Source organism: Bos indicus, chromosome 24 (assembly GCF_029378745.1).
Source record: "Bos indicus isolate NIAB-ARS_2022 breed Sahiwal x Tharparkar chromosome 24, NIAB-ARS_B.indTharparkar_mat_pri_1.0, whole genome shotgun sequence".
Classification (NCBI taxonomy): domain Eukaryota; kingdom Metazoa; phylum Chordata; class Mammalia; order Artiodactyla; family Bovidae; genus Bos; species Bos indicus.
The window spans coordinates 56,641,862-56,664,002 of NC_091783.1; the positions used below are offsets into that span (position 1 = coordinate 56,641,862).

A 22,141-nucleotide genomic window follows, 5' to 3' on the forward strand; every position below is an offset into this window, starting at 1 on the left:
AATGCTGCTATATTCAATCATATTAGAAATTGTATTCAACCATAATTGATATATTCAACTATATTAGGAGTTTTCAGAAGGAATATGAATATATCATGTAGCTAAATTTTAAATTGCCTCTTGTATTTAATAAACTATTAATTAGTTCCCCAAAAGCTTCTCTGGCAGCTTTCCATAAGATAGATCTAAGAGATGGTAGCAGATTGGTGGTAAAAGTTTCAGGGGTCAGACCAGCTTAGAGGGTATCATTCAGATTTAACACGTTTCTTTATACAGTCCTTCTCAGAGGCCCTGAGGCATGAGTGTCCATTGTGCATTTCCTGTGAGTGTGCACCATTTACCGCACTGATTAACTATTGAGTTTCTTTTGTGTGATTTTTCTTTTAAGACATTAACTCCTTGTTGGTGACTGTATTGCTTTACTCTGAGCTCTCACTTTAAGCAATGAAACCGGTCTGAATACTTGCTTTAAAAATCAAGTTACACGTTGCCTATAACGTTTTCCTCTTGAGAGACAGTCTCCAAGCATCATTTTCAGAATCAGTTGTTATATATTGGAGTTCAGTTGACCCTGAACGTCGCTGGGGTTAGTGATGCAGTGATGCGGTGGTAGTTGTAGAGTCAGTCATGTCCGACTCTTTGCAACCGCATGGATTATCTGTCCAGGCTCCTCTGTCCATGGGATTCTGCAGGCAAGAATACTGGGGTGGGTAGTGTTCCCTTCTCCATGGAATCTTCTCAACCCAGGGATCAAACCCGGGTCTCCTATACTGCAGGCAGATTCTTTACCATCTGAGCCACCAGGGAAGCCCCACATGTAACTTACAGTTGACCTTCTGTATCCCTGGTTCTGCATCTGGGGATTCAGACAGTGCTGGATGGTATAGAGCTGTCATAAGGACTAGAAATCCAAGTATGAGTGGACCCACGCAGTTCAAGCCCCTGTTCTTCAGGGGTCAACTGTATATTATTATTAGCCAGCTTTAGAGAAATAAGCCACAAGCATCCACAAGATGAAGACCAAAAAAAAAAAAAAAAAATCGAACAAGGTGATCTTTTCAAGCTTCTTTAAAATTAAAGTGAGGAAGCCATAGAGAGGACACCATTGCCACCAACAGAGGGAAGAGCGAGGCCTTGTCGTAACACCCAGAGGAGTGAAGGAAGAACCCCGATAAAGAGCTGATGAGGACGGAGCAGCCTGCCCTGAGCACACACCTCCTGACAGCTGCCCTGAGCACACACCTCCTGACACTTCCCCTCCCGCTGGTCTCAGCGATGATCTTAATCAACATGCAAAAAGCATGAATACTTTGAATATCTTATTCCTTTTAATAAAAGTATTTTAGAAACACTCATCAATCAATGACATTCTTTCTTAACAGAAATCTGTAACGTCACACGTATTTCATTTTGTTTTCGTGCCTTATTTTACTGAATTTTGACATTTCAGTGTCCCTGTGATATTTTTCTACTTCAGCTTCTTGATTTTGATATCCCAGTTGTCATTAGTGTTGTACGACGGAATAACCTTTACCTTCCAGCGCACTGTGAAAGGGAAGGTTACCCTTTCCTCTCATCTTTCAGAGCATGAAAACAAAGCTAAATCTCTAAAATCAATCTTAACTGCTTTTGCCAGTTACCAGTTTTATCCAGTGACAATGAGCTCTTAAGGGATTCTCTTAATTCCTTCATGGTATTAGTGTTGTAGTGTTTGAAATAAGTGAGTCAACAGTTGAAACAGAATACATGAGTATAGTTGGCATGTTTAGAAATGGTATTTTAGAGGTGAATCAGAGGACTTGGAATTTTGAACTAGAAATGCAGTAAAATATTTTTTGAATTAGCTGTTGAAATCAGTGAACAGAGAGAGTGGGACAGTTATACTAATGTTGAACAAAGACATAACATATGACATAAAAGATGTAGAAGGGATACTTAGTAAATTCACTGGGCTCCAGGGGTAGGTTCCAGTTAGGTGGAAATATAAGGGGCAGCCACCTAAATGAGAGCCCCTACCATGGGAAGACGCACCGTGGCCTGTCCAGGATGCCAGAGGCGAGGCAGTGTCCTTGGGCCCAGTGGGAGCCCAAGGACGGAAGAAGGGGCACAGCACATACAGGGTCCCTGTCATCCTTCGATGGGCTAGCGAGGGATAGACTCAGAAAGTCAAATGTGTTTCCCTTATCTTTTGGCATTAGCATCTATCTTTCTTAAAGATCAGTCTTCTTACGACCTCTTCTTGTCAATCTAGTACAGGCGATTATACAGAACTGCAGCTAAATGTGCATTCAGTCTGGAATATGAACTTTACTCATATTGAGTTTGCAAGCTGTTGCCCAAATCTGCCTGCCACCTGTTGGAGTAAGTAAAATTTTACTGGGACACAGCCAGGTCGTTCATTTAAGGATCGCGTGTGGCTGCGGTCACACTGCGGTGGCAGAACTGGGTGTTTGCAGCCAGCAAAGACTGTGTATGGTCCACAAAGCCTAACACATTTATTGTGTGGCTCTTTCCAGAAAAAATTTGCTGACCTCTGTCTTAGGTAATTAGAGGAGAAGGAGTTAACTCATTCAACTGAAAAGTGATCTAAAGCAGCATAGGGGCGTCTCTGGTGGTCCAGTGGCTAAGACTCCACCTGCCAATGCAGGAGACGTGGGTTTGACCCCTGCTCTGGGAAGATCCCACATGCTGTGGGGCAACGAAGCCTGTCACCACAGCCACTGAAGCCCGCGTGGTCTAGAGCCCGTGCTGTGCAACAAGAGAAGCCACAGCAGTAAGACCACGCACCGCAGCTAGAGGGTAGCCCCGCTCGCTGCAGCTAGAGAAAGCCACGCACAGCAGTGAAGACGCAATACCGCCAAAAATGTAAAACTACATAGAAGTAAATTTTAAAATGTACAGTGTAATATATTGGAGAAGAACAAAGAGAAACTTGTGTGACTTAAATCTGATCGGAATGTATCTCAACTTTGCTGAACTGAAGCTTCCTCACTATATAGTGGTAACAGAAATAGTGCCTGTATGTGTGAGAAGGAAGGTAATTTATGTAAAATTCTCAACAAGTAGTATTCAGTAAGTGTTGATTATATTAAAATAAAATAAACTTGGAAATGCATTACATTGCAATGAAATTACATTAACTGTGGAGAATTTTAAAGATAAACCTTGAGACCTCAGAATGTTATATATATGTATATAAAGCAAACATCAGTAAGTGCTTAAAAAATGTTAGTCATCATAATTATTATTTAGTTATTAATTAAATAAGACAAAATCAACCCCAAACTTCTTTTCTCTCTTACTTAGGTGTACATGATTTCATCCTAGCTATATCTATTACAAGTTCTTTTTTAGGATTTTGTTGTAGTTGTTGCTCTTTATTCCAAACAATTTGATTAATCTTAAACGTAGAATGAGTAGAATATCAAACCAAGTATTTAACAAAGTTAAGATTATACTTATTGATCTGTCCTCAACCAACCGTATATAATGATTATTCTTCATCTATCCTGATTTTTGCATAGCATTAATCTGTTGTCCTACTGATATATTTTTTAAGTAATTTTTTGAAATCATTACAAATATTACTTTTCATGTTCCTGCTATATTAAAATTTTTCTGAGTAAAGCTGATATTTAAATATGGTATTCCCAACTGCCAGCATATCTCAGTTTTTGGCCTATCTGTTTGCATATATTTAAAGTCTTATATTAATTAGCCCTCACTGAATTTTTTTCAAGGATTTTATTACTGTGTAATTTCCCACACCTGTTTGCTTCAGCATCGTTTTTCAGATATGAAAGATGGGGTTAGTGAGCCAGTCGTCTTGTGATTCTTATTCAGTTTCTAACTTATTAGCATAATTTTCTTTGTAGTTTCTCTTGCTTTCAACAGACATGGCTGTGAATGTTCTCATTCTTATTTGCATGTTATTTATTCTTTATCCTTTCATTACTTATCTCTGTTGAAACTCAGTCCAGTTTTTTTCTAAGCTTACTTCTTTATCATAAATTACAAGCCTTTTAATGCTGCTTAGATGGCTGCTTTTTTAACTCAAAAGAGAACTGTAGTTAGAATCTCAAGGATTGTTGTTTCCTGGTTTTTATTGGGTTTGGAGTTGGCTGAAAATTTTTACATTCTGCTTCATCTCTGGATCTGGTGAGCTGTGGCAGTGCCCGGTCTTAGTTCCTTCCTTCCTTCATCGCTTTCTCTTTCTTCTGTCTCTTTAAGCTTTGAAGCTTCCTGTAACAATTATTTTCTTACAGGAATTATTTTGTTTTCATTGACAATAATGACCTACTGATGCCTGGCCAGTCAAAATTGAGTAATTTCTGTAATTTTCTTGCACACCACCCCCCCCAAAAAAAGTCCAAATATAATGCTTGAATGATTAGCTTTTACATGAGAACTAGGGAAAAGGAAGATACATATGTAGCTGGTGAAGGAGCAAATCAGCCTCCTTTTTCTCTGGAAAGTGAATGAAATTTATGGATTGTCTCCTCAGATTATAAATGTAATTCACACTCATTATAAAATAACCTCAAGCAATAACAAAATATTTAAAGTGGAAAGTTAAAGTCCACTGTAACTGTCCCTTGGCGTTGATTCCTGTTTAGCTATTTATTGTAAACACTTTGAGTCTTGTTTCTGAGATATACAAGTAAGATTATTCTCTCCCTCCTCCCCAATAATTTAAGGGTTTCCTGCAACCTGTTTTTACCTACTCACTATGAGTCCATATATCTCATTCAATAATAGCAAGTAGTGCCTACTGTTGGTGGCAAATAAAGCAAGTGTGGCTCCTGCCCTCAGGGAGCTTCTGTTCAGTGAGAGGAGACAAACAAGCTGAAGAAGAAAATATCAGGGAGCGGTGTGATAACAGGAGGAGTGACTGGCTGCCTACTGTAGGTGCTCAGGGGTGAGCACGTGGAGGGGGCTTCGTTTAACCCAAGACTATGTGACCACCTCTAAGAAGAGCATTATAAGGACAAGGAGCAATTAGGACAACACCTAAGGTGGGAACACCACTGGGAATTTGGGGGAACAGAAAAAAGACAACTGTAAAGTGCATTCATTGTGTTAGCAAGTGGAAGAGAGATCTGAGGTGGAGTTTGCTAGGAAGGCAGGACCGATCGCGAAGGCCAGGGTGGGGATATCAGATTTTATTTCAGTGTGATGGGCTGCCATTAGAGAATTTCATGCCAGGAAATTATATGATGTTAAATGGTTTTTTTGCATTTTTCTTCTTGTAATTGATTTCTAGTTTCGTAACTTCGTGGTCAGAAATATATGATGTTTTTAGCAGTTATTTTTTTCTTGCTTTGCTTTTGGAAGGCATTTGTTCTTTATTTCAAAACTTTGGAATCACAATAGACACAGTATTCTGCAGCCTAAAAAAAAAATCCTAATAGGACATCATAGCTAAACTTCCTGGTCAAACACCATTGTTCTAACATGTTCTTTACAAAATATAAAAAACATTATAAAGCTACTGTTCTGTTGATGAACTCTTCAGATTAAGTCCCGCTCTGGGCTCATACGAACACAGCTGCAATGAGCATCTTTATACACTGGTGCTTTTCTCTCTGTAGGCTAGATCCTAAAAGGAGGAACTGGTTTGATCTGTTTTTATTTGAAAAGATTAATGGCCGCTGAGCTGCGACTAGGGTTGTTGCAGTAGCAATGGAGAAATGCAGGCACGAGCAGGCTATGTTTTGGAAGGAGAGCCAGCAGGTCTTAATGATTGTTCACATGTCGGGTGCAGGGTTGGGGGATTCAGGGCGAGGCAATGGTGAGAGAAAGGAAGGGCTCAAGGGTGACTCATAGGTTGGAGTCTTGAGCAGCCAGATGGATTATGGTGCCCTTAATAGCTGAGAGGAAAAACAGGCTACGTATGGGTGAAGGTCAGGATTTTAGGTTCTGGGCATGTGAAGTTTGCAGGGCTGTTTTAGTCTGTTTGAATGACTACATCCTATTCCAGTACAAAGGTGGAGGATTCATTAGCCGATCCTCTGTCAATGAACATTTAAGCCCCCTGCCCCCTCAATTTTCACCATTTTCAGCAGTGCTGTATTACATAGTCTTACTTCCATACGTTTTTCGTCTGTCTGATTTTCTAAGGGCTATTTCTGAATGCATAGTGCTAAAGATTTGTGCATGTGATCACCAAAATGCTCTGAAACTGCTTTCTCATAGTTCGTGGGCATTAGCTTTTCCACACTCTCCCTAATATTCCTGTGAATGAAAGAATGACTCTTTTTTTAAAAACGGATTTATTTGTCTATGGCTGCACTGGGTCTTCACTGCTGCGCGTGGGCTTTCTCTAGTTGTGGCGAGCAGGGACTATGCTCTGGTTGTGGTGCGTGGGCTTCTCATCACTGTGGCGGCTCTCACTGCACAGCACAGGCTCCAGAGCACAGGCTCAGCAGCTGTGGCACACGGGCTTTAGTTGCTCCGTGGCAGGTGGAATCTTCCCAGACCAGGGATCGAACCTGTGCGCCCATCATTGGCAGATGGATTCTTATGTACTGTACCACCAGGGACGTCCACAGAAGGACTCTTGAACTGCAGTCATTCTCATAAAGAATGAAGTTCCACAGCTGGAACTTCATTTTATTTATAAAAAATAAAAATAATTTTATGATAACTCTTCTCTGTATCAGACACTGAATTATGTGCAAGGGATAAAGATAAATAAATATAAACTGTTTCTTATAAAGTCCCTCCAAGGAATTTATACTCTGGACTAGAAGTCAGAGGGCTTCCCGGGTGGCAGTAGTGGTAAAGAGCCAGGCTGCCAGTGCAGGAAGCATAAGAGATGAAGGTTTGATCCCTGGGCTGGGAAGATCCCTTGGAGAAGGAAATGGCAACCCACTCCAGTGTTCTTGCCTTGAGAATCCCATGGACAGAGGAGCCTGGTGGGCTACAGTCCGTGGGGTCACAAAGAGTCGGATACAACTGAAGTGACTTAGCACGCAAGCACTATAAGACAGATACAAACCCAGAGCTGAAATACTGTGATTGTCCCTTCCACGGGAGCGAGCTGGAGCGTGGTGGGGAACACAGGAAGAGCACAGGCCCAGGTTTGTTTAGGTGACTAGAGAGAATGGTCTGGTAGGGCTCTCTAGAAAAGATATCAGAGCTGAACCATTAACTATAGGAGTTAGGCAGGAAGGGGAGGAAAGGGCCGTGATTCCAGGCAGATGACACAGCATCTGCAAAGTCAAGAGGGAGAAGAAATATAGCGGAAGCAGGTTTATGAAAACCTGAGAGATGTGCTCCCCACTGTGTGTATGTGAGTGGTTCATGTTATAGCAAAAGCAGTACACTGGGAACCACACAAATCTCAGGAGAAAAACAGTCATTCCAATAGAAAAGTGGAGACACCGCTTCTCTGTGCTTTTTTTTTTTTTCTTTTTTGGGGGCTGTGTAGCTTGTGGCATCTTAGTTCCCTGACCAGGGATCAAACCTATGCCCCTCAGTGGCAGCAGAGAGTCCGAACTGCTGCACCACTAGGGAATTCCCTCTATGTCTTATTGAATGCTAACTCAGTAATATAGATTTTATAAATCAAGTTTACATGGCATTATCAAAATGTAAAGCAAGAACTGAATGCTGGCATTTTCCATAAACAGTCGTTTTAGGAAAAGGGGGCTTGGCAAGATCTGAAAATGTTTTCAGCATGGGATTCAAAGCATTCTGATGAAAGTGAAAGTGTTAAGTCGCTCAGTCGTGTCCAACTCTTTGCAACCCCCAAGGACTGTAGGCTCCTCCGTCCATGGGATTCTCCAGGCAAGAATACTGGAGTGAGTTGCCATTCCCTTCTCCAGGGGATCTTCCCAACCCAGGGATTGAACCCTGGTCTCCCACTTTGCAGGCAGATTCTTTACTGCCTGAGCCTCTAGGGAAGCCCTAATTTTCTCTAATGCATTGAATTCTGGCGAGCACTCTAAGGTTGCTGCATATTGCAAGGAAGCTAACGTTCAGGCTCGACAGTGTCAGCAAACACGCTTATATGAATAGAAGTTTGGAGAACAATGTCTTTTTCTCTCTAAAAATAACAAAGATTTTACTTCTAGTTAGGAGGAGTAATGGCCCTTAGGGGTTTGGTGGGCAGTAAGACTGATGTTTCTTTATGGCAGAGTTTTGAAGCTTCAGGCACAGTTTTCACAGAGCAGAAGTCTATAACGCTTATACATCAAGGGCATTTATGTGATGATTGCAAAAATTGCAGTGAGGATTGACTACAGTGCTTAGTCAGGCCGACATTTTAGGCCTTTTCTTCCTGTTCTTTCAGGAGCTGGTTTTGTGGCAGGTGTTTCCTATGACATTCAGGAGCAGCAACCAGAAATACAGCAGAAGGGATGATGATAAGATGAATGGTTGAGGAAGACAATGGTTTTCTGACGCCCTGTTGAATTACCTAACAAGCTTCCCATTTTAAAAATGCAATGCTATTTAGAGAAGAACCTCTAGGAAGACAAAGAGATATATAGAACAGTCCTTGCAATTAGACCATCATTTACCCTGAAAGTTTAAAATTTTTTAAAGAATTATTTTAATGGAGCACATACAGGTGTATTTTTCTGTCGTCTCTCTGCCTCATCACTCACTGAGTGTTTCTGAAGTCCATGTTGTACTTTGAATGGTAATATTTAAGATTTTTACACTGAGGAAAAAAATTAATTCATGGTAATATCTATAGTTGGAAATATGTGAAACTGTTTGTTTCCAAACACAACAGTTATTACAAGCATTTCAATGTCTTTGTAAAAGCATTGATTCCCAAAATTCACATTTTATCTACATTTCTCAATGCCATTTAATTTCCTTCCTAGCCTTTTTATTTTTCCTGTCAGTATATAAAAAATGAGAATATTGGCATGTGTCTATGGATAGATGTATTTATGGATTCTGTATATATTTAGTCCAGAAAATTCAAAAACACGACGTAGGAGAATCACAGTGCACTGAATTGATTCTGGATTCAGTGCCTTGTATCCTTTATATCCAGTCCTGATATATAAAATACTTAAAATCTGGTATATTTGCTCAGTCATGTCTGACGCTTTGTGACCCCATGGACTGTAGCCCGCCAGGCTCCTCTGTCCATGGAATTCTCCAGGCAAGAATACTGAAGTGGGTGGCCATTCCCTTCTCCAGGGAATCTTCCCCACCCAGGGATTGAACCTGGGTCTCCTACACTGCAGCTGTATTCTTTACTGTCTGAGCCACCAGGGAAGCCCAGTTTAGGCATAGAGGGGAGTTTTTAAATAAAGGGACTATGCAGCTTTTGGAAAGATTTCATACTTAGGATATTTTATTTGCAAAGTAATAGAAGGCACGAAAGAGACTTTCAATTAAAGGATCTATTATCTCATGTAACGAAACATCTAGAGGCGGCTGGTGAAGTGAGCAGTCAGCGGTGTCGTGAAGGACCCTCCCTTCTTCACCATGTTCAGAGCATCTGTCTCTTGGGCTGGACCACTTCAGGGTACAAGATGTTGCCACAGCACCAGCAACCTATGCAGAGGATACCATCCAGAGGCAGAAAGGCCATCTGAGAAAGTCTGTTCTCACGTCTCAGTTGACCAAGATTGCATCACATACCCATATCATCCACTAACCCTAACCCTAAACCTGTTGCTGGCAAAGAGAATGAAATTATGATGGACTAGTGGAAGTTCACTCCCGAGATGAAGGCTGTCACCTTTATTGAACACAGGACCTTGGCTTGAGGAAGGCAACCAGCATTTCCTTCCCAAGGGAGTTTGGTGATCTGGCCCTTGGAATGATGTAAGATGTGATAAACAGGAAGGAAGGTTGACGAGATCTGGGTTTGGGGCCTGCCCTTCCACCTACTATCTTTGACGCCTGGAAATTATGGGCATAATTTTAGGCCCTTATAAAGATTAATTAAACTAACATAAGACATTTAGTTTCATGACTATTACAGTCTCAGTAAATGGTAGTGGTGGGTTGATTCATGGTCATCCTTAATATCCAATTGTGAGTTTCTGAATTTGAAAGAGTCTTTTTGATGTAAGAACAAAACTCTTAATGGGAAATCTGTCCCAGCAAAGGAGACTAATAGTAACACAACTTTAGAAGAATCCACTTTCCCTTCTCTTGGAACAGAAACAGTGAACTGGAATGCTGAAGTACTGGGCAAGGCTCATGACATCCGGCTGTGGTCCCTTGCCATGTTCCGTCCGAGGCCAAGGGCCCCTTCCCTTCATCGCCCGAGAGGGAGAGGCCTGCCCTGGTTACTCTCACTGTCCCTGTTCCCTCCCAGCCTGGTTGAGCTTGTGCTCCAGCATCAGGGCTGTTAAGCTTCAGAGCTGTTAAGCAGATGCACTTGAAGACAGAGTAGACCCTTAGAAGTAATGTGCACTTACTCCTCTGAAGGTTTCGACTGTTTAAGTAATTCTGCTCTTCCCTAAAGTTACATCTTAATCGAGACTATTCATTAATGCAGTGAGAGGCACTGGAAGCATAGTTTACTTTCAGACAAATGTCAAGAGTAAGAAAACATCTGTATAATGCCCACAATACCAAATTCAATGCTTCTTTCTCATATATATGAGGGCGGCCCTTTGTGGCCATAAGAAAGCCAGCTGCCGTAAGCCTCTTGAATTTCTCTGGGTGAACATTCCAGCATATGGCATCATTACTCTATTGCTGTAATTTATGTAAATATGTTGCCAGACATGAATTAAGACTTATCATTGTAAATCTACAAGGATACAGCTATAACTCACACAGATTTATTACCTGTAGACATGTGTATCAGGCCTCTGGAGTTACAGCCTCTACAGTAGACAGAGGTTAAAGAAGGGAACAGCCTACATGCGCTTGTACACTTCCCGCCGTTTGTCACTCGTCGGCAGTGCTGTGAATACAAAATGCAGCAGGTGGACCATCTCTCACACAACACAGGCTAACGGGCAAATTTCAGGAAGAAAGCGAAACGGAAGATCACCAAACAAGGAGCCAGAAAGCTTAGACCGAGACCCAGTTACTAGGTTCATTACTTAAATTCTGTGATCCTAAGATTACTAGGTATAAGACTGGTTTTTCAAAAACCTATTCTTCTACCCCATAACACTTTGCATGTTTTTGTGAGGTAGCCATTCTTTCATTCATTCATTGAATGAACATTTCCTGAGTGCCTGCTGTATATCAGTTCAGTTCAGTCACTCGGTTGTGTCCAACTCTCTCTGCGACCCCATGGAGAGCAGCACACCAGGCCTCCCTATCCATCACCAGCTCCCAGAGCCTGCTCAAACTCATGCCCATCGAGTTGTTGATGCCATCCAACCATCTCATCCTCTGTCATCCCCTTCTCCTGCCTTCAATTTTTCCCAGCATCAAGGTCTTTTCCAATGAGTCAGTTCTTCACATGAGGTGGCCAAAATATTGGAGTTTAAGCATCAGTTCTTCCAATGAATATTCAGGACTGCTTTCCTTTAGGATAGACTGGTTGAATCTCCTTGCAGTCCAAGAGACTCTCAAGAGTCTCCTCCAAAAACACAGTTCAAAAGCATCAATTCTTCTGCACTCAGCGTTCTTTATAGTCCAACTTTCACATCCGTACATGACTACTGGAAAAACCATAGCTTTGACTAGACAAACCTTTGTTGGCAAAGTAATATCTCTGCTTTTTAATATGCAGTCTAGGTTGGTCATAGCATTTCTTCCAAGGAGCAAGCGTCTTTTAATTTCACGGCTGCAGTCACCATATGCCATGATTTTGGAGCCCAAGAAAATAAAGTCTGTCACTGTTTCCATTGTTTCCCCATCTATTTGCCATGAAGTGATGGGACCTAATGCCATGATCTTAGTTTTCTGAATGTTGAGTTTTAAGCCAGTTTTTTCACTCTTCTCTTTCACCTTCATCAAGAGGCTCTTTAGTTCTTCTTCACTTTCTGCCATAAGGGTGGTGTCATCTGCATATTGGAGGTTATTGATATTTCTCCTGGCAATCTTGATTCCAGCTTGTGCTTCGTCCAGCCTGGCATTTTGCTTGATGTACTCTGCATATAAGTTAAATAAGCAGGGTGACAATATACAGCCTTGAGGTACTCCTCTCCTGATTTGGAACCAGTCTGTTGTTCCATGTCCATTCTAACTGTTGCTTGTTGACCTGCATGCAGATTTCTCAGGAGGCAGGTCAGGTGGTCTGGTATTCCCATCTCTTTCAGAATTTTCCACAGTTTGTTGTGATTCATGCAGTCAAAGGCTTTGGAGCAAAAGTAGATGTTTTTCTGAAACTCTCTTTCTTTTTCGATGATCCAGCGGATGTTGGCAATTGATCTCTGGTTCCTCTGCCTTTTCTAAATCCAGCTTGAACATCTGCACGTTTACGGTTCACATACTGTTGAAGCCTGGCTTGGACAATGTTGAGCATTACTTTGTTAGCGTGTGAGATGAGTGCAATTGTGCGGTAGTTTGAGCATTCTTTGGCATTGCCTTTCTTTGGGATTGGAATGAAAACTGACCTTTTCCAGTCCTGTGGCCCCTGCTGAGTTTTCCAAATTTGCTGGCATATTGAGCGCAGCACTTTCACAGCATCATCTTTCAGGATTTGAAATAGTTCAACTGGAATTCCATCACCTCCACTAGCTTTGTTCGTAGTGATGCTTCCTAAGGCCCACTTGACTTCACATTCCAGGATGTCCAGCTCTAGGTGAGTGATCATACCATCATGGTTATCTGGGTCATGAAGATCTTTTTTGTATAGTTCTTCTGTGTATTCTTGCCACCTCTTCTTAATATCTTCTGCTTCTGTTAGATCCGTACTATTTCTGTCCTTTTTTGTGCCCATCTTTGCATGAAATGTTCCCCTGGTATCTCTAATTTTCTTGAAGAGATTTTTAGTGTTTCCCATTCTGTTGTTTTCCTCTATTTCTTTGCATTGATCATTGAGAAAGGCTTTCTTATCTCTCCATGCTGTTCTTTAGAATTCTGCATTCACATGGGTATATCTTTCCTTTTCTCCTTTGCCTTTAGCTTCTCTTCTTTTCTCAGCTATTTGTAAGGCTTCCTCAGACAAGTATTTTGCCTTTTTGTATTTCTTATTCTTGGAGATGGTCTTGATCCCTCTGTCCTGTACAATGTCATGAACCTCTCTCCATAGTTTTTCAGGCACTCTGTCTATCAGATCTGATCCCTTGAATCTATTTGTCACTTCCACGGTATAATCGTAAGGATTTGATTTGCTGCTGCTGCTGCTAAGTCACTTCAGTCGTGTCTGACTCTGTGCGACCCCATAGATGGCAGCCCATCAGGCTCCACCGTCCCTGGTATTCTCCAGGCAAGAACACTGGAGTGGGTTGCCATTTCCTTCTCCAATGCATGAAAGTGAAAAGTGAAAGTGAAGTCGCTCAGTCATGTCCGACTCTTAGCGACCCCATGGACTGCAGCCTACCAGGCTCCTCTGTCCATGGGATTTTCCAGGCAAGAGTACTGGAGTGGGATGCCATTGCCTTCTCTGAAGGGATTTGATTTAGGTCACACCTGAATGGTCTAGTGGTTTTCCCTACTTTCTTCAATTTAAGTCTGAATTTAGATAAAGAGTTCATGATCTGAGCCACAGTAAGCTCCAGGTATTGTTTTTGCTGACTGTATAGAGCTTCTCATCTTTGGCTGCAAAGAATAAAATCAGTCTGATTTTGGTATTGACCATCTGGTGATGTCCATGTGTAGAGTCTTCTCTTGTGTTGTTGGAAGAGGGTGTTTCCTACTACCAGTGCGTTCTCTTGGCAAAACTCTTGTTAGCCTTTGACCTGCTTCATTTTGTACTCCAAGACCAAATTTGCCTGTTATTCCAGGTGTTTCTTGACTTCCTACTTTTGCATTCCAGTCCCCTATAATGAAAAGGACATCTTTTTTAGGTGTTAGTTCTAAAAGGTCTTGTAGGTCTTCATAGAACCATTCAACTTAAGCTTCTTCAGCATTACTGGTTGGGGCTTAGACTTGGATTACTGTGATATTGAATGGTTTGCCTTGGAAACGAACAGAAATCATTCTGTTGTTTTTGAGATTCCATCCAAGTACTGCATTTTGAACTCTTTTGTTGACCATGATGGCTACTCCATTTCTTCCAAAGGATTCTTGCCCACCGTAGTAGATATAACAGTCATCTGAGTTAAATTCACCCATTCCAGTCCATTTTAGTTCAGTGATTCCTAGAATGTCGATGTTCACTCTTGCCGTCTTGTTTGACCACTTTTAATTCGCTTGATTCATGGACCTAACATTCTAGGTTCCTATGCAATATTGCTCTATGTAGCCTCGGACTTTACTTCCATCAGCAGTCACATCCGCAACTGGGTATTGTTTTTGCTTTTGTTTTACTGTATATCAGGTACACATTATTTTTTTAGTCTGAAAGAAATCCTTATTTTTGCAAAAAGCAAAGTAAGGCTAGAAAGATGAGGTGTTTTACAGAAGGATATGAAAGGGCTTTGAAAATTGCCAATTTCATACAAGGGGAAATGATTATTACTTGTAATACTAAGCCAGTATTCTTTGCAGGATAATGTATTAATATTTGTGTTTAGTTCTCCATGGATGGTTCTATCTGTCCATAAGTTCCTTTTATAGAAAATCACTGGGCATTTAGGGCTTCCCTGGTGACTCAGTGGAAAGAATCCACCTTCCAGTGCAGGAGCTGCGGGTTTGAGCCCTGATCCAGGAAGATCCCCTGGAGAAGGAAATGGCAACCCACTCCAGTATTTTTGCCTGGAAAATTCCGTGCACAGAGGAGCTTGGCAGGCTACAGTCCCTAGGGTCGCCAAGAGTTGGACACAACGACTGAACAGCAACAACAAACCGGGCATTGTTCTTTCCAAATGAGGTTACACGTCAGAATCGTGTAGAAAATTTCAAAATAGATTCCTCCTGCCTCAACCCTTCTGAATTAGAATCTCTGAGGCAATGACCCAGATTTTAATAAGGTTGCTGCTGCTAAGTCACTTCAGTCGTGTCTAACTCTGTGCGACCCCATAGACGGCAGCCCACCAGGCTCCCCCATCCCTGGGATTCTCCAGGCAAGAACACTGGAGTGGGTTGCCATTTCCTTCTCCAGTGCATGAAAGTGAAAAGTGAAAGTGAAGTCGCTCAGTCATGTCCGACTCCTAGCGACCCCGTGGACTGAAGCCTACCAGGCTCCTCCGTCCATGGGATTTTCCAAGCAAGAGTACTGGAGTGGGGTGCCATTGCCTTCTCCGTTTAATAAGGTACTTCCAGGTAATTCTAAGGCAAATTGGAGTTGAGAAACTGTGGGTTTGTCAAACAAAATAACAGATTATGTGAGAGATAAACAGTTTGAATTTAAGTCCCCATGGTTTAGAAAATCAAATGATTTTTAAATAAGGAAAAATAGTTTGCATTAGATCTAGAATCATATAGGCTAAAATGGAGCCTTAAGATGAGTGGAACTTGATCGGGGGTGGGGGTGTGGAGTATTACCATTGAGAAAGCAGTACAGAAATACGGAGGAAAGGTTTAGGGGAGAAAACCCATCGTAATCCCCCCCGCCAACAGAGTTCTTACCTTTATACATTACTACTCACATGTATAACTATTTGTAGGTATTTGTAGTCATAGTCTATACAACACTAGATTTGCTTTGAAATATTGCATAAAATCATAAAATTTTAGTTTATGAGGTCTTAGTACTCCTTTCTATGCAGAAATTTCTCTGACTGTGCTGAGCTGAGTTGAGGCCAGAATATCTAGATTTTTATATTGCACTTGAGAATTTTCCTGGTATGTTAACCCATCCTAACAGAGCTTTAAGGAACTACTGTTGAGTATACATTCAGCCTCCTTTTCTCTCCAGAGTCCCCTTTCTGATGACTTTTCTTCAAATCACAACAGGAAGGGGGTATCTCTGCCAGATAATATCATTAACAGAAAAATTGCTTATGGAAGTCACCTGTGTCTTGTTAACCCGTCATAGCTTTGTCCCTAATGGGGCATTTTCTCCAACCACTCAGATCCAGTGAACAATTCAAGATTTTGCTCTCTCTGGATCTCTCTCATAATATGGTAGGATCTTTTGTCTTGCTACAGCATCTGTTCAGATTATTTCAAGTATTTGCTGTGTACCAGCTCCTATGTTAGTGCTCAGTTCAGTTCAGTTCACTCAGTCGTGTCTAACTCTTTGAGACCCTATGGGCTGCAGCACAGCAGGCCTCCCTGTCCATCACCAACTCCTGAAGTTTACTCAAACTCATGTCCATCATGTCAGTGATGCCATCCAACCATTTCATCCTCTGTTGTCCCCTTCTCCTCCCGCCTTCAATCTTTGCCAGCATCAGTGTCTTTTCAAATGAGTCGGTTCGTTGCATTAGGTGGCCAAAGTATTGGAGTTTCAGCTTCAACATCAGTCCTTCCAATGAATATTCAGGACTGATTTCCTTTAGGATTGATTGGTTGGATCTCCTTGCAGTCCGAGGGACTCGCAAGAGTCTTCTCCAACTCCACAGTTCAAAAGCATCAATTCTTCAGCAACTTTCTTATTCTTTGGCAGCTTTCTTTATAGTCCAACTCTCACATCCATACATGACTACTGGGAAAACCATAGCTTTGACTAGATGGGCCTTTGTTGGCAAAGTAATGTCTCTGCTTTTTAATATGCAGTCTAGGCCGGTCATAGCTTTTCTTCAAAGTAGCAAGTGTCTTTTAATTTCATGGCTGCAGTCACCATCTGCTGCGATTTTGGAGCCCAAAAAAGTAATCTCTCACTGTTTCCATTGTTTCTCCACCTATTTGCCATGAAGGGGACTAGATGAAATGATCTTAGTTTTCTGACTGTTGAGTTTTAAGCCAACTTTTTCACTCTCCTTTTTGACTTTCATCAAGAGGCTCTTTAGTTCCTCTTTGCTTTCTACCATAAAGGTGGTGTCATCTGCATATCAGAGGTTATTGATATTTCTCCAGGCAGTCTTGATTCCAGCTTGTGCTTCGTCCAGCCCAGCGTTTCGCATGATGTACTCTGCACGTAAGTTAAATAAGAAGGGTGACAGTGTACAGCGTTGACGTACTCGTTTCTCAATTTGGAACCAGTCTGTTGTTCCATGTCCAGTTCTAACTGTTGCTTCTTGACCTGAATACAGATTTCTCAGGAGGCAGGTCAGGTGGTCTGGTATTCCCATCCCTTTCAGAATTTTCCATAGTTTGTTGTGATACACACAGTCAAAGGCTTTGGAGTAGTCAGTGGAGCAAAAGTAGATGTTTTTCGGAAACTCTCTTTCTTTTTCGATGATCCAGTGATGTTGGCAGTTTGATCTCTGGTTCCTCTGCTTTTTTTAAGTACAGCTTGAACATCTGGACGTTCACAATTCACATACTGTTGAAGCCTGGCTTGGAGAATTTTGAGCGTTACTTTGCTAGCACGTGAGAGGAGAGCAGTTGTGAGGCAGTTTGAGCATTCTTTGGCATTGCCCTTCTTTGGGATTGGAATTAAAACTGACCTTTTCCAGTCCTGTAGCTACTGCTGAGTTTTCCAAATGTGCTGGCATATTGAGTGCAGCACTTTCACAGCATCATCTTTTAGGATTTGAAATAGTTCTACTGGAATTCCATCACCTCCACTAGCTTTGTAGTGATGCTTCCTAAGGCGCACTTGACTTCGCATTCCAGGATGTTAGTGCTACTCACTGCTGAAATAATATATGTCTGTTTAATGCCTATGAGGAAATTCATGCTTCCTCCAGAGACATACTAGAGCTGCCTTTCTTTTCCAAGTTGTGAATCCAGTGATATTCCCAGGATGTGAGACACTTCCATATTTAAGGAAAATTCTAAGCATTTAGTTTGTCAGTGTGTCCTTAATATACTAGAGGAAGTTAAGCACCAAAGAGAGACTTTATAGCAAAGCAACAAGAGACACGACTGGAGAGGTGGGCTGCGACTAGGTCACAGAGGCCCCTGAGTTATGATGAGAAATTTTGATATTATCCTTAATGCAGTGGGAAACTATTAAGGGTTCTAAATTAGAGGCTTGATCCGATTGAACTGTTGTATGGAGAATGGATTGAAGGAAGACAAAAGTGGAAATAGGAAGACCAGTTAGTGACAAGGCTCTTCCAAAAGTACTCCAGGTGAGAGAGAAATGGACTGATTTGAGATGAATTTGAAGATAAAACTGAATTTGTGATGAATCCAGCATGGTTATTGAAAGAATGAGGTGCTAAGGATAATTCTCAAGTTTTTGATGTGAGCAACTGAATACAAGGGAAGTACTGGTGGAGAATTAATCACTTAGTTTGTGATGTTAACTTTGAGATGCCTGTAAACATTCATATGGCACTGTCAGATATGAAGCTGTGTGCTTGTCTTTGGAGATGCTCATTTAGACATCATTGGCATGTTAATGTATTCAGAGCCATAACAGTGGATGAGTATATAGTAAGAAGAGAAAGGGGCGGGGACAAAGCCCTTAAAAAGTTCCACATTTAGAGATGAGATGAGAGATACATTCACAGAAATAAGAGACTGGATGGTTTGGAGACACGAAGAAAATCAGAAGACTGTGGTAACAAAAGGGGAGAATGTCTCATGAAAGAAATGCTGCCAAAAGGTCAAGTAAGATAAAAATTAAGAGAAGGCCGTCAGATCTGGCAGCCGCAGAGCAGGCAGACTTGTGTGTACCATTCCTTAATGGGAGAGAAAGGAGAGGCGACTAGGTATAAATGTGCCATCAAGAGTGTTGCTTTTTCAAAATACGTATTTTAAAATAATCTGTAGGATATTTGACCCCCACAGGGTGAACACCTGACTCAAGAGTTTACCCAAGTAGAACATTCAGAAGTACAAAGGGGTTTAAAATAAATATGAAAGATGATGTTTGGGATTGGCCGTGAAGAAAAGACTCCTACGTGTTGTCTGTGTACTGAAATGTGGTGACATCATTATTCTGAGCCATTATAATATCAATTCAATGCCAACTCAAAGAATTCCAGCAGTATTAGGTCTGTGCTAATTAAAGTAATGCAGGGGTCATCAAGAGAGATCTTTGAAATCATGGCCTAAGACGAAGAACAGGCCCTTCATACGTGACTTTAATAAGTCACTTGTCCAGGGATTTCAAAAATACGTATTACTTGCAAATCTGTTGGATTTCAGAAGCATTCAGCTTCTGAATATTCTTAAATGAAATTACTCAATAATCCAGTACTTCCAGGATTAAAGGGCATATCCCAGAGCACTATTTGGCTATCTGTGCATCATATATATTTGACTCATCAACTATATTTATATTGGGTACAAATATATCCTGGCCAAAGCATTCTTTTCATGTTACCAAGAAGAAAGTATCAGTTTCGATGAGCACTGTTTTTAGAGGCTTTCTCTTCATTTTCTCAGGACAAGACAGAAGTTTGCATTTAGTTTGCATATCTAAATTTCCATCAAGGAAATGGCAACTGGCCTCATGGCTTGAAACTATTTTCCTATCATTTAGCCCTTTCACTGAAGAAAGCATTACTCTGGTCTTTCACTTTTTCCATAAAGCAAATACAGAGCTGCTTACAACAGCCTTTGTCTGGCTTTGGCATTGATTTTAAATCACCTGGATTGATCATGTGGTTATGGGACGTTAAAAAATCCCACCAAACACCAAAGCCTCTAAACACAATTAGAATCGAGGGGTTTTTAATCTGTGAGCCATGTGTCCATAGGAGTACATTTTAAATTATCCTCAACTTCTGCTCATGTTTGGTGGGAAAAAGCACTACCCTGATGTATAGTGTCTGGGGTTGTGGAGATGCTCTCTGAGCACATAAGAAATGTTCCTAATTTTCAAAACGAGGGAGCATCTGAAATCTTTGTCTCTGAGTGTCTCACTGCCTCCACAGTTGCCTCAGCCAATAGGAGAGAGAGATGCAAAGCAGCCAGCTGTCGTGTCACACACCCGGCAGTCACTGGACAACAGCAGGACTTAGGCAAGCTGATCCCAACCGGATGTGACAAAGAGGTGGAAGGTCTAAAATTAAATAGGTCAACACAGATTCTCTAATAATAGGTAGATGAGAAGGGACAATGAGGGATCCCATAGGAAAACCGCTTTTTAAAGACCGCTGATATGATTGCCTTTCATTTCAGATCTCCTATCATCGGTGGCATCTAAGTCTGAACCATCTTATTTGGTGATGAAAGACAGTTTCTATTTTCACCAATTACTCTTTAGATTATTTCCATAAGGTTAACGTTTTCATGAAATAAGTATTTATAAAGAGTCTTAACTATTTTCAGAAGCAGACTTCTTTTTTAAAGGCAGATGTTTTTCTGAGGCTTGCTGTGGTACTTCAATTTTGTTGTCATGGTGACCAGATAATATAACTTTTCAAAAATGGAAATCTGCTTTTAACCATGTTGTATCAACCTACTAGTTCTTAAATGCAGAGTTTATAGCAGACAATTTCTACTCAGTTTCTTCCCTAGCTAACCTCTGAGTTTACTTTAAAGACATCAGGTTTCAATAATTACACACACACAGAAAACTCCATTAGGTCTCCTAATCATACAACATAGTAAGCACCAACAAAGGAATTGTGGTTTTTGAATTCATGTTCTTTCTAGTTAAACAACTTGTGTTGCCAGAATAATGTTAATTTTGGAGCATTCCTGCTAAACAATATAGTAGTATTTTCCTTAGTACCTGTAACTAATTATCAATGAATAAAAGAAAAAATAAACAAGGAAGTGTCTTAGGCATAGGCTGAACAAATAGGTAACATTTTTTAAAATTCCATAAAGAGCAGGGCTTTGTTTCCTAAATTCACCCACAAGCCATTTTACACAATTGTCATTTGTTTTCTTTTTTTAATGTTCTTTTAATATTCATTTGAAATGGTAACAGTAGAAACATACTATAGTCCTTCCTATAATACTATGTTGAGGAGGTGTTTACATATTTCATGCTTGATCTACTGTACATTTTGATCCTTAAAGATGTTATCTGCTTGGGAAAAAAAGAAACTTTAATTCTGAAAAATAAGGAATAAACCTTAAGATGTTTTCCACTGTTCTTTTTCTTCCAGCACATTTTCTTCACATTTCAAGAGAGATGGCTTTACATAGTAACTTAGAAATAACACCTAATGATTAACAGAATGATGGATGTGATGAATCACCTTTTTCTTTAGAAGTAATAAATCAACATATTCCTACCCATAAATTTTTACTGGAAAATGTGAAATATTAGCATCATATATTTAACAAGGTATCAGGTACAAAAACTGTCGACAAAATGTTGCCCTCATAACCAGTAAGATGCATTAAAATGTTATGTTCCATTTTGGGGAACAATTCAAGTAATTCAAATATAATTTACAATTTCCTAAATTTAGTATAGTTTTACTTTTTGTCTACTCTTCGCATCAATAATACTGCTTAAGCATTATCAATATTGGGCCCCAAAGTTAAGGAACAAAAGCCTCCTGATGTAGAATTCTTCATTCACAAAAATCCTGATTAAGCTTTCATTTTAGGATCTGAAATAATTCATAAGCTCAGGTTTGCCCTTTTCATATATAAGTGATTCTATCCTGGCCCTCATCTAGGTAGCATTTTCTTTCCTGGCTGTGGTTTCATTTTTAGGCAGACTGTTAGGTTTGGATTTTTTTGGAATCCTATTGGAAGGGTGAATTTGTGATTACATGAAAGGATAGTTGGTTGTTCAGTTGCCCAGCAAGGTCGCTCTATTTCCAGTTGGGGGTGTTGTTCCTAGAGTAGCCGCAGTGCATCGTGGGAAGTGGAGCTGGGCAGTGTCCCCCGCCCCCGTGCCCCCCGCCCCCCCGGGCTGTATTGATTTGCCCTTCAGCTGTGTGCGCTGCGGAGAGAACCTCGGGCCTTGTTGTTGATTATCTGCACAGTGTCTCTGGGAGCACCATTGACCCACTGTTGCTGCCTGCCTGTGGCTCTTGATTTTTCACACCGTCTCCATGACACTCGTAATAAAACATAGTACCTTATTGCCCCTCAGCCCTGAGAGCCGACTGACTCAGCCCAAGAACACTGTGATGTTTCTGGAGAACGTTTATTGTATATGGGGTAAAGTGTGGCGATTTTAGGATTCTGCCTTATGTAGTTTAATAGGTATCTCTACAGCAAGATTTCACACACACTA

At 40.9% G+C, this 22,141-nt stretch overlaps 1 protein-coding gene across 5 annotated transcripts in view; it reads left to right on the forward strand.

Annotated features, from left to right (window-relative positions):
• The window catches only part of WDR7 (WD repeat domain 7), a 352,599-nt gene that overhangs the window by 282,992 nt on the left and 47,466 nt on the right, over window positions 1-22,141 (forward strand). The window lies entirely within an intron of this gene.